The following is a 13920-nucleotide window of genomic DNA, read 5'->3' on the forward strand; positions in this document are numbered from 1 at the left end:
AATAAAAATTTTTTAAAGAATATATAATATATATGTAATATATTTCACTTTTAACTATGATCTATTAGAGCATATACTTTCTTTACAACTACACAAGAAATAATCACAAAAATGAAGGGCATGTTCCAAATAAAACCCATGTAAATCCTAAAGAACAGAAATAGCAACAAGAATATTCTCTGACAATAATGCGATAAAACTATAAATTAGTTACAAGTGCAAAAAAATGGCTCTTCCATTTTTAAAAATAGAATTTTTAAAAATATCCTATTAAACAAGTGTTAGTTCAAAGGAGAAGATAAAATTTCAAAATTTCTCTAAAATAATGATTGTGACCACAGCATATCCATCTCTATGAGAAACAATTGAGGTGGTTATCAGAGGACATGTTATAATATTAAATTATTATGTCAATAAAAAGCAAATTAAATGAAAATAATATAACTGTTCAATTCTAAAGTTTAGAAAAATTTAAAAACCATCAAAAGAAGCAGGACATGGATAAGACTAATATATTACAGTAAGTTAGAAACGAGAAAAATGGTAACTCTAATAAATCTAAAAGGTGATTCTTTTTTTAAGTTTATTTATTTCTTTTGAGAAGGAGGGGCATGCACATGTTGGAGGGGAAGAGAGAGAGAGAGAGAGAGAGAGAGAGAGAGAGTGAATCCCAAGCAGGCTCCAAGTTGTCAGCACAGGATCTGTCATGGGCCTCGATCTCCAGAACCATGAGATCATGACCTAGGCCAAAATCAAGAGTGGGATGCTAAAGCCAACTGAGCCACCCAGGTGCCCCAAAGCCAGTTTTTTAAAGTTTATTTATTTATTTATTTATTTATTTATTTATTTATTTATTGGGAGGAGGCATGCACAGTGGGGGAGGGAGGGAGAGAAAGAGAGGGAGAGAAAGAGAGAACCCCAAGTCATAGGCTCAAACTCATGAACTGGGAGATCATGACCTGAACCAAAATCAAGAATCAGACAAAATCAATGAAAAAATACATAAATCACTAATCTAAACAGGAAAAGGAGAGAAAATGCACACACATAAAATTGGTAATGATCCAAAATAGAGAAAGAAAATTTTAAATCCTAAAATATAACTTTACAATACCTAAATGGAATCTGTAATTTTTAAAAAACACAAGCAACTGAAATTGACCCCAGGAAAGACAGTCTAAAAACAGTCACACTCATGAGAAATAGATATAAAATTCCCTCCATAAAATACAACAGGCCCAGATAATTTCAACAGGGAACTTCTTCCAAATCTTCCTAATTAATTTAGTAAAGTAAAATTATATTGATCCATAAATTGATAAACATTATGCAAAAAAAGAAATCTAGAGACAAATCTCAGTTTTAAATGTTGATGCAGCCATGTTGAATAAAATATTTTGCAAATAGAATATTAACAAATGTACATTATGACCGAAGATGACTGATTCCAGCAATTCAAAGGTGGTTTAATATTAAAAAATCCATTACTTCAGATAAGAATGTGGGGAGCTGCCACCTTGATCATGTGAGATCCTGAGACCATTGGCAGAGAGCCCAGCTACGCTGTGTCCAAATGCTCGGCTCACAGAAACTGAGAAAATAAATGAGTATTGGTTTAGGTTGGTAAGTTTGTTGTAATTTTTACAAAAAGAGAATAGATATCTAATGCAAATATGTGGGAAACTCTGAACAAAGTAAGTAAGCACTATAAGTATTGGGTAGGCTAGTCCATCAAACATTTAAACATTAATTAAGACCACTGTAATTAGAAGTTAGTTCAGGCACTTGAATAGATAGACATATGAATGGAATGGAATAGGAAATCCAGAAACAGATCCAATTAGATATGAGTTTTAATACATTAAAAGGCAGCATCTCAAAATAGTAGTATTGCAATAAATGGATGGCTCTATTTAAGAAGTTAAATTTGATTCATTGTTTACAGAAAGGTAAATTATAAATGTATAAAAGACTTAAGTACAAAATGAAACCATATGAGTGTAAGAAGAAAGCATGAGTGGGGAAAAAATGTCCAAACAATTCCTCCAGATCCAGAAGCAAAAAGGAAAAGGGTTGGTAAATTTGATTAAGTAAAAACTTAAAACATTTATATGCCCAAACACAATAATAAGCCAAGTAAAATACTGGGGAAAAATATTTACAAACTAGTAATTTCCCTATTATGTAAACAGCTCCTAAAGATAGACAAGTAAAAGATGAAAATCTTACTATTGGTTTGCAGAGTTGGCACTTGCCAGAAGAACCCTGAACTTGGCCCCTGAGCGTGGACCGCGAGGAGAGACTAAAGAAGAGGCAGGCCACCCCAGATCAGTAGGTGGTGGGTGTAACAGGCAGTGGAACTTGCAAGGAGGCTTGTCTCGGGTGCCCCAAGACAAATGGACCCCCTCATCTGCTCGGACAGAACCTGAGCCATATATATGGAGGCCTTAACAGGGTTCAGTCACACGTACCATCCAGAGGTACATGTGACAGCACCTCAGTCTCTCAGTTATGTCCTTGAACATGGAACTGTGGGCAGATTGTATATTTCAAGGACGAGGAGAGGGGTTGAAAAGTAAATACAAGCTATTCACACACACGCACAAAAGTAAATGGCTTTTAAATTCATGAAAAGATCCTTAATGTTGCTCAGAATCCTACAAATAAAAGTTAAGATTATGCTGACAAAATAAGCTGTGGAAAAATAATCACTTACAGAAGTAAAGAAATATTTAAGCAACTATGAAGGAGAATTTGGTAAAATCTAGAAACATTACATGTGCACTTGATCTTTGTCCCAACTACCCCACTTCTAGGAATATATTTCAAAGATACATGGACAAAATTTTACACATGTCTGAGATATACTCTATTATTCACCCCAACTATTCAGCTTTCCTTGTATCCACAGCCTTGTCATGGCCTTGGTGCAGCGATTTTCCACCTTTGACTTTGGGCTTGACCATGAGGCTTGCTTTGAACGACGGTATGTCACTCAAAAAATGAAAATGAAAATGAAAATGAAAGCCACGGTGTGCCAGACCCAAAGCTGGGCTTTAAGAGATAAACAATAAATGATTATTTTTATATTCAACCAAGGTTTTGTGGTTATTTGCTGCATTTCATTTTGTGCACAAGCTGATACAAAGGAGGCATTATTTGTAAAAGCAAATCATTGGAAATTACCCAAATGTCTATCAATAGGGAGCTGACTGAATAAACTGTGGACAAACTACACAAAAGATCGTTATGCTTTATGCTCAAAGTTTTTTTTTTAACAGCAAGAACAACTGCCTTTTAACCAGATCAATTTTAAATAATTGTAAGCAACTGTTTTCCTCAAGAGTCTTCAAATATTTTTGAAGTTTTTATTTAAATTCCAGTTATTAACCCACAATGTAATATTAGTTTTAGGTGTACAATATAGTGATTCAGCACTTCCGTACACCACACGATGTGCATCACACCAAGTGCACTCCTTAATCCCCATCACCTATCTCACCCATCTCCCCACCCCCCAACTTCTCCTCTGGGAACCATCAGTTTGTTCTCTATAGTTAAAAAGTGTGTTTCTTGGGGTGCCTGGGTGGCTTAGTCGGTTAAGCGTCCGACTTTCGCTTAGGTCATGATCTCGCGGTTCGTGGGTTCGAGCCCCGCGTCGGGCTCTGTGCTGACTGCCAGCTCAGAGCCTGGAGCCTGTTTCAGTCTGTGACTCCCTCTCTCTCTGATCCTCCCCTGCTCACGCTGTCTCTCTCTCTCTCCTAAAAATAAATAAAACATTAAAAAAAAAATTTTAAAAAAAAAAGTGTGTTTCTTGGTTTTCCCCCTCTCTCACTCTCTCTTTTCTCTTTGCTCATTTGTTTTGTTTCTTAAATTCCATATATGAGTGAAATTATATGATATTTATCTTCCTCTGGTTGATTTATTTCACTTAGGAATTATACTCTCTAGCTCCATCCAATTCTCAGCAAATGGCAAGATTTCATTCTTTTTATGGCTGAATAATATTCCACCATATATACATTGTGGATGTGTATATATATACACACAAACACACAACATCTTCTATATTCATTCATCAGTCAGTAGACAGTGGACACCTGGGCTGTTTCCATAGTTTGGCTATTGCAGATAACACTGCTATAAACGTTGAGGTGCATGTATCGCCTTTTTGTTTTTTGTTTTTTGGGTGGTTTTTTTTTTTTTTTTTTTTTTTTTTTTTTGGTATTCTGTGGGTAAGTACCTAGTAGTGCAATTGCTGGATCATAGGGTAGTTCTTTTTTTAACTTTTTGAGGAACTTCCATACGATTTTCCAGAGTGGCTGCACCAGTGTGCATTCCCATCGACAGTTCGACAGTGCATGAGTGTTCCCCTTTCTCCATATCCTCAAAACACCTGTTGTTTCTTATGTTGTTCATTTTAACCATTCTGACAGGTGTGAGGTGATATCTCACTTAGTTTTGATTTGCATTTCCCTGAAGGTAAGTGATGATGAACATCTTTTCATGTGTCTGTTGGCCATCTGGATGTCTTCTTGGGAGAAATGTCTGTTCATGTCTTCTTCTCAGTTTTTAATAGGATTTTTCATTTTTTGGGTGTTGAATTTTATAAGTTCTTTATATATTTTGGATACTAATCCTTTATCAGATATATCATTTGCAAGTGTCTTCTCCCATTCTATGTGTCACCTTTTAGTTCTGTTGATTATTTCCTTCACTGTGCAGAAGCTTTTAATTTTGATATAGTCCAATAGTTCATTTTTCCTTTTGTTTCCCTTGTCTCAGGAAACATACCTAGAAAGAAGTTGCTACAACCAATGTCAAAGTAGTTACTGCAAGTATCTTCAAATATTGAAATGCGTGTAACATTTAATATTTTACAAAACCATTGGTGTTAATTAAGGGACCATCCCCAAAGTCTCTGCTATGACCAGATCACTGCTTTCAGCCCTAGTAAGTCAGGAAGTGTAAGTTTCAAATTTGAATTCCTCTATAGAGGAGAATCATGAAATCCGATAAGCCAAGAGTCTCAGGCTTTTTCTTATCACAAGTGATCTCATTTTCTTTGTGGCCACCATGAATGAATGAGTAAAGAGGGACTCTGGGGGAATAAGCTGCTGACTGTACGTGGCTGCTGACCACTTCCTTCACTGATTGCTTTGGGGAGCAATAATATGTCATGGCCATAAGATGACAGCTTTGCAGTCAGACAGACCTGAACTCTAATCCCCACTCCAACATTTCCTGACAACCTAAACTATGACCAACTTAGTTATTGTAAAACCCAAATCCCTTGCCCATCAAACAGGGTCACTAATACCCACCATGAAGAATTTTGGTGAGGATGAAAAGAAGCAATAAATATATAGATTCTACACAGTGCTTGTAAGATCAGGCACCCAAATATCCATATGTGTTTGTCTGCTTCCTCCTTCCCTCCTTTCTCACTAATATTGTGGAAACATGAATGAAAATGTGGGCTCTGAAATCTCCCAATAATAGTGAAATTCAAGACTTCTATTAATACATAATTAATAATAATTCATTAACCTGTCTGTTAATATAACACAATGATTTCAAATAAGCTTATGTAAATTATCATACTACTGGAATATAAACACAAGATAAAGACAAAAATTCTTCTTGAGAACTCACTGGCATTATGAGAAACTCTGCAATCACATATAAAGGCTTAGAATTAGTACTGCATTAAAAGGCTCTCTTTACCTTATCTGATCTAACTGTGTATGTAAGATTTGACTTACAATTGTGCACCCTTTCTTCCAATATAATGAGTGTAGATCCCTATCTGCTGACACAATGTGCCATGACTCCTAATGGGAAGAGCTTACATCTCCATCAGATTGTCACACATGATCATGTGATTTGCCTTGGCAAATGGCGGACCAATGGATATGATATATAACACATCCAAGTGTAACCTGTAAGAGACACCAAGAACCAGAGTGAAAAATCTCATAATAATAGGACATCAGTTGAAATACTAAGAATGTTCTTGCCTCGATCTTAGGGAAAAATTAACCACTGCAAACTCCACATTCAGTCTCTCTTTTATATTATTATTCCTTTTACAATTTAAAATGTAAAAATCATTTGTGGCTTGTAGGTAGTGTAAGAAGAAGCCCCTGCCCTAAATCAAACACTGCTTTGGCACTACTTAAGCTTAAAAAGAAAACTCAAAATGATCAAGCTATTTCTAAGTAACTTAACTGGGCCCTAGAAAAACACTCAAGAGTATTTTCCAATAAATACTTACAGGAATTCAAAAATATCAGGACCCTTCAATGTAAAATTCACAATGCTTGGCATCCAATCAAAGATGAACGAGCATGTAAAAGCATCAAAGTGCAAAACCACAGTGAGGATATAAATCAGTAAATCAAAACTGACCCAGAAATGACAGATAATAGAATTTGTTCCCATAACTTGAAAGGTTCTGACTTGAGCTGTGGCTTATAACATTGGCTTTCAGATCTCTTTTTGTTTAAAACACCTGGAAATTTTCTCCCTCTAAAATTCAAGATCAATGATGTTTCCAATTATTTTTGTAAAAAAATCTACCTAGGATTTTCCATGTGTCTGGAGTAGTAAAACAGATCTCTCAGGATATCTCCATCCATGATAGTGCCTGAAAGTCTTGATCCACTTCTCTGTTTTCTTAACACATCTCAGTCCTGGACTTGAAGAACAAAAATTTATCCTGATCCTTCAACAAGAATGTCCATTGTGTCAGGTCATATTAGTGATAACCAACCAAGAAAGCAAAAATTGATAGAGATATGCATCCAATAAAACCACTAGATGGTGCAGTATCTTCACATTTCAGTAACACTAAAACCCAGAAGGGAATTTAGTCCTTTACAAGTGACACCCAACAGATTGCTGCCCTAATTTGTCATTTCAGCAGCCTGCCTTACTTGTGAGAAGGGAGTGAGTGTAATACATCTTTGCTTCACTTAACTTGAAAGGGAGCATTAAAAAAAATTTTTTTATGTTGATGTTGTCTGCGGTGAGTTTGAGTATTATCCAGTACAGACCCTGTGATAAATTCTGATTCTGCCATCCCTACCTCTAAACACAGGCTGCTTGCCTTACTCACCTGCCTGGCCCCAGATTTAAGAATTCCCCAAGGCCTAGGGTGGATTCCTCGCCTGTAATAAGCCTTCACTGACCTTTCCCATCAACTACTATCTCTCCTTTCCCAAATTTTTAAAATACTTTTGCTTTGTCCCTTACTAGATAGCATAGTGTAATACTGGGGAAGCTATTTTACCTATTTGAGGCTCAGTTTCCTCTCTGTATAATAGAAGCCACCATATTACATCCTCAAGAATGTTTTAATGAAAATATCATAGCAATTAGCAGAGTGTCTAATACGCAGCAAACTCTTATAGATATATTTATTTACCAGACTTCTTCTATAGAGGAAGTATCATTTGTCACTATCTTGTGCTTCATTCATAATCTGAGTAACTATTTCTTGACGAGTGGTAATGTGCCAAATATCTGCTTGCTACTATAGATGAAGCAGTGAATAAAAATTACACGATCCTTGTCCTTACAAGCCTGATAGCAGAGGAAAGGAGAGAGAGATAAATCGTCCCAGTAAGCTCTACAAGAGAGACAGCACAGGGTGCTATGAGAGCATGCAGCAAAATTAACTTATCATATAGAATTAGGAAGTCCCCCTCAAGGAAGTATTTATTATTTAAACTGAGGCTGATAAAAATAGCAGTGGTTAGCCACGTAAAGAAGAATAAAGGGGTGGGGTTTTAATCCAACCTGTAAAATCCCAAAGGCAATATGGCCAGGGCTTGGTGAATTTATGGCTTTCAAATGCTTTTTCCCACAACTGACAATAAGAAATACATTTTACATCATGGCACATACACAGACGCAAACGCACGTACGTCAAACAAGGCTTACCCCAACATTGTTAACCTTACTGCAAAAATGCATTCTTATATTTTCTGTTTTCTTCCATTTGAAAATTTTTAGTTGCGCCTCACAACAAAGCACCAAGCTACCTGAAGCCAAGCAGACAGAAATGGGAGTCGAAATAAGAAATTCAAATAGTAACACGTGGAGACCTCAAAACCCACTTTCAACAATGGACAGGGTAACTGGGAAGAAGACGAACAAGGAAATAGGAGATGTGCGCTCACCCCCAACACACACCTATGGAACAGGTCATCCAACAGCAGCAGGACATACATTTGGTCCTTGAACAATAAGGGTTTGAACTCTGCAGGTCACTTACATGCAAAAATTTTGGATAAATACAGTACGGTACTCTAAATGTATGTTCCATATGATTTTCTTAATAACATTTTATCTTCTTTGTTTTTGTTAAATGTGTTTAACACACAATGCATGTGTTCACTGACTGCGCGTGTTATCAGGAAGGCTTCAGGTGAACATAAAAGCTTTGTGGAGTCAAAAGTTATATGCAGATTGTTGACTATTCAAGGGCTCAAGGGGTCGGTGTCCCTACCTTCCACACTGTTCAAGGGTCAATTGTACATTCTTCTGTTGTGGACATGAAACATTCCCCAGAAAAAAAATCATACCTAAGCCATAAAATAAACCTCAATAAAAGAAGAATTAAATTTAAATTTTATTCTAAAAACAATGAAATAAAATTACAAATCGATAACAGCACATAATAGGGGAAACTGACAAATACGTGAGAATTAAACAAAACACTCCTAAATAACTAATGAATTAAAAAAGAAATCAGAAGAAAATTAGAATATACTTTAAAATACATGTAAATTAAGACATACTATTCCAAAACATAAAATATGGCTAAAGAAGTTCTTATAGGAAAATGTAGAGCTATAAATACCTGTATTAAAAAGAAAGACTTCAAATCAGTAACCTAACTTTCCACTTTAAGACACTGGAAAAATAAGAGAAAAACCAAACCTAAATCAAGAACAAAGAAAAAAAAATAAATATTAAAGAATAAATTAATGGAATAGAAACTATAAGGGAATATAAAAACAATAGAAAAAACACACAAAAACAAAGTGATCCTTTGAAAAGATAAGCAGAACCTTTAGCAAGACTAATTAAAAGAGAAAACTCAAATTCCTAAAATCAAAAATGAAAGGAGATATTCTACCAACATTACAGAAATAAAGGGTCTAAAAGGGAATAGTATGAACAACTGTATGACAGTAAGTGATAAAAGTTAGAAAAATGGAGAATTCCTGGAATGGACTCAGGAATAAGCAGACAACCTAAATAGACCTATAACCAAAAAGAGATTGAATTAGTAATTTAAAAAAAAAAAACCTCAAATCCAGACGGCTTCATTGGTGAATTCTACCAAACATATAAAGAAAACTTAATACAAATACTTCCAAAGAAGAGAGGAGGGTACACTTCCAAACTCATTCTATGAGTTCAATAATACCCTAATATCAAAGCCAGACACAGACATAATAAGAAAACAAAACTACAGGGGTGCCTGGATGGCTTAGTCAGTTAAGAATCTGAATTCAACTCAGATCTCACGGTTTGTGGGTTCAAGCCCCATATCAGGCTCAGTGCTGACAGCTCAGAGCCTGGAGCCTACTTCGTAGGATTCTGTGTATGTGTGTCTCTCTCTGCCCCTCCCCCACTTGTGCTCTGTCTCCCAAAAATGAATAAATGTTAAAAAAAAATTAAAAAGAAAACAAAACTACAGATCAATATATCTTATGAATGTATGTGCAAAAATCCTCAACAAAATGCCCACAAACTAAATCCAGCTATATGACATTTATATATACATGTATATAAATGTCTATAAAAATTATTTATTTATTTATTTATTTATTTATTTATTTATTTATTTATTTATTTATAGTGACTAAGTGGGATTTATACCAGGGATGCAAGATTAGTTTAACATATTGAAAGTAACTAATTAATGTAATACACCATACTAACATAATTTAAATAAAAATCACATGATTATCTCAAATGATGAAAAAAAAAATGTTTGACCAAATCCAACACCTGGTACAATAAAGTTATACTTCTAGACAACAGAATACTATTCGGCACTAAAAATAAATAAGCTCTCAAGCCATGAAATGACACACAGAAACCTTAAATGCATATCACTATGTGAAAGAAGCCATTTTGGAAAGGCTAGATGCTGTATAACCCTGACCATGTGACATCCTGGGAAAAAGTATTAAGTATGAAGACACCAAAAGGATCTATGATTGACAGGAGTTAAGGAAGGAATGAATCAGCAGAGCACAGAGGATTTTAGGGCAGTGAAACTATTCTGTATGCGATTATAATGGTGGATATGTATCATTATACACTTGCCCCCTCAACCCCCCAGTGTACAACAGCAAGAGCGAATCCTATATGAACTATGCGTTTGGGGTGATGATACATCTATGTAGCTTCATAAATTGTAACTAATGTAGCACTTGGGTGGGGGGCATTGATAATGGGGGGGAGGCGAAACAGGTGTGGACACAGAACATATGTGGGATCTTCCAGTACTTCCTGCTCAATTTTATGAGGAATCTAGAACTGATCTAAAAATTAAATCTGTTAGAAATAAAATGAAATGAAAAGCCTACTTGAAGAGTTCTGTCAAAATAAAATTTTGTGGTTCCCCTTGGGTGCTGTCTACCTTGGGCTGTTGATCCTCTGTGTTTTCTGCTTTTGCTAATGAAGCCTTGGCCCTCCTTGTTTTTGGTGAAGGGCAGTTTTCCCTTGAGATTCCCCACCCACGAGTTTCTCTGGAAGCAGAAGGGCTGAGAGTGAGCCCGGCAGAACCAGGCAAGCGGGGGACCTCGAGGTCTCCCCGTTGATTGGTGAATGGGTTTGTGCAAGGCATTTTAATCCACGGAGCCTTAGGTTCCTCATTTTTGAAATGGAGCAGGTAGTGACAATTGTATTTAATTATTCACTTATGATCTGACTGTTGTGCTGGAGAGCAAGGTCCACAAAGACAGGAACAACGTCTGTTTCATTCAGCATCGCTTCCACAGAGCTGGCACAAAGCCAGCACTAAATAATGATGTTATTAGATGAATGGGCAGAGGAATACACAAAGGAATGATAATGCCTGGCCTGCAGGGTAGTTCTGAAGGGAATGAGCGTCTGGCACACGCTAGGGGTCCCCTTTCCCTGGCCCTGTGAATTTGTCTCTTTACCCAGAGAGATCTTCACCTGCTACCCTGAGAAGCAGTTCCTGGCAATTAAGAACAATAGACACCTAGACAAAGGGAGGCTTCAAGGCTACGACTGACCTAGAGAAAAAGGAGAAACCTGCTCCGTTTTCCCTTAACAACCCTTACAAAAGTAGGTCTTTGTCTTTCCTAATTGCACATTGGGGAAAAGCAGTATCAATTTAAATGTAACACGTTTCAACCAAGGGATAGGCTATTTCTATCCTGGGTCTAACATAATGATTCCCAAGAAGCAACAAACCTACTGATTCAATTATTCAAAGAAAATTTCTGAAGTTGAGCTAGGCTTGATTCTAGTCCCCACTATTATTTTCCTTGATCCTGAGGCAGGCAGAGTGAAGCAAAGAGAACTTTGTCTTTTTCTGTCTCTGGCAACAAGAGGCTGTGCATACTTTGGGCACATTATGTCTCCTCTCTGGGCCTCAACTTCTGGGTTTACAAAATCTGGAAGTTAGCTGCGTCACTGAATCTCCAGAGCACATGTTGGAGAAGACACTGGATTAGTATTCAGATTCAATTTTTTACTTGGGAAGACAAGAAAAAGCCATCATTTAGAAATAATAAACTGGGGCGCCTGGGTGGCTCAGTCAGTTAAGCGTCAGACTTCGGCTCAGGTCACGATCTCACGGTTCGTGGGTTCAAGCCTGCATCAGCATCTGTGCTGACAGCTCAGAGCCTGGAGGCTGTTTCAGATTCTGTGTCTCCCTCTCTCTCTCACCCCCCCCCCCACTCATGCTGTCTCTCTCTCTCTCTCTCTCTCAGAAATAAATAAAACATTAAAAAAAAAAGAAATAACAAACTATAACTTGACTGGTGTTGGATTATGCCAAAGAGAATGATCATAAAGAAAGCTTGTTCTTGGTCATCACTTCCTCTCAACTCCAAAGGATATATTTCTGCATTGGTTTTTTTATGTTTATTTATTCTGAGACAGAGAGAGGGTATGTGAGCAGGCAAGGGAGGGGCAAAGAGAGATAATCCCAAGCAGACTCTGCACTGTTAGTGCAGTGCTTGACACAAGGCTCAAACTTACAAACTGTGAGATCATGACCTAAGCCAGGTCAAGAACCAGTCGCTTACCTGACTGAGCCACCCTGGCACCCCAAATGTATCTGCATTTTGAGAGAGGTGTGCCTATGTGCATGTGGGTGTTGCATGCATGAGTGTGATTTCCATTGTTTATCACAATATAGAACAGACTAACTGTTGATTCTTTTGTCATTTCCAGAACTTGGATTAAATGCCTACACTTGAAATAATAAAGATGATCAGAATTTTAAATACAAGTATCCCCCCTTTTCAAAAGTCCATGTTACACCACTTTGCTTTTATGAAAGACCTACATTAATACCTGTTTTCCCTAACCAAAAGAAATCCAAAGAGGGTTTTTGCTTCTACCACAAAAGGCTGACCGTGAAGATAGCATTCCATGTTTCTTTTGCTGCAGCCACTGTAGAGGCAGCCACAAGGAGCGGGGAGGTGGCCCCTCCAAGCCCGTCCCCCAGAACTACACTTAGCATCTCAGCATCAAGCTGCCAGAGCTTTGACCTATGTCTGTGAGCATCTGTGCTTTATCTTGATTTATTTTGTACATCCACTAGCAAGATGTGTCCTAAGGTATCAGAAAAGCCTAAGAGGAAATTTGGGGGGTTTCTTTCTGAGAGCAGGAGAAACCTGTATTGAGTTATCTGAGATGTGTAAGGTACTGTACAAAGGACTCTATTTAGAACTTCGCACTTCCTCCTCGATGGCCACTAAATAAATTGACAGACAATATCTCAATTACATTCTGCAACATCTCTCTCCTGAGATTTTCAGGGTGGTGAATGTTATTACTTATTAAACTCACAAGTCAATTCCCAAGTAATAAGGCACTGCTTTTCACTACAAAGGCCCAAGGTAATGGACCAATAATGGGCTAGCTTCAGTTTAAAGCTATCATCAGGGAACTGGAAATTTATAATTCAATGTACTCTGTACCACCTTTCTTATATATGGGAAGGAAATTGGTATTTATTGACTTTCTAGAATGTGCCAATTTTCCTCTGATTTAATATTTTAAATAGCTCACATTACTGACACATAGTAACTGTTCAATAAATGCTTACTGAGTTAATAAATTAATCCATTAATTTGTGTCCACGTGTTAATAGAGAAGGACACTGTGGCCCCTGGCGGCAGTGAGTAGCAGAGCTAGGATGCAGGCATGTTTAATGTCAACCCCAGTTCTTTCTCTTCCCCTTTGAACCCCTTCGTTTCTAGAATCTATTGCTGACTTCTCAGTAGCCCAGTACATAGCACATGGTTGCCATGTGGCTCAACATTTGCTTTAGATAAAATCACCTTCAAAATTTGAGTTGCCTATAAAGCAAAATGTCATGATCTGCAAAAAAATGTGCAGGGATGACAGGGCAGAGGAGTAAATAAAAAGAAAAAAAGAAGTGAAAGAAGTAGATTAATATTGATCAATTGGCAAGAGCCTTCAATGATGGCTAGATAGCCCTACCCCCTAATTTCCGCCCCCCCCCCCGATTTTGAGTTTAGCAATGTTCTTCTGTAACATTAATCCTTCTGTGAACATTGTGCAACTACAAATATTGAGGACAGTGTTGGTGGGAAACCAATAAAAGCAAAATTAATCTACTGAATGTCAGGATCAAGAGGGTCAATTCACAAAATAATGTAATACCTT

This window comes from Hyaena hyaena, unplaced genomic scaffold, assembly GCF_003009895.1.
Source record: "Hyaena hyaena isolate Hyena2069 unplaced genomic scaffold, ASM300989v1 scaffold_62, whole genome shotgun sequence".
NCBI classification, from domain to species: domain Eukaryota; kingdom Metazoa; phylum Chordata; class Mammalia; order Carnivora; family Hyaenidae; genus Hyaena; species Hyaena hyaena.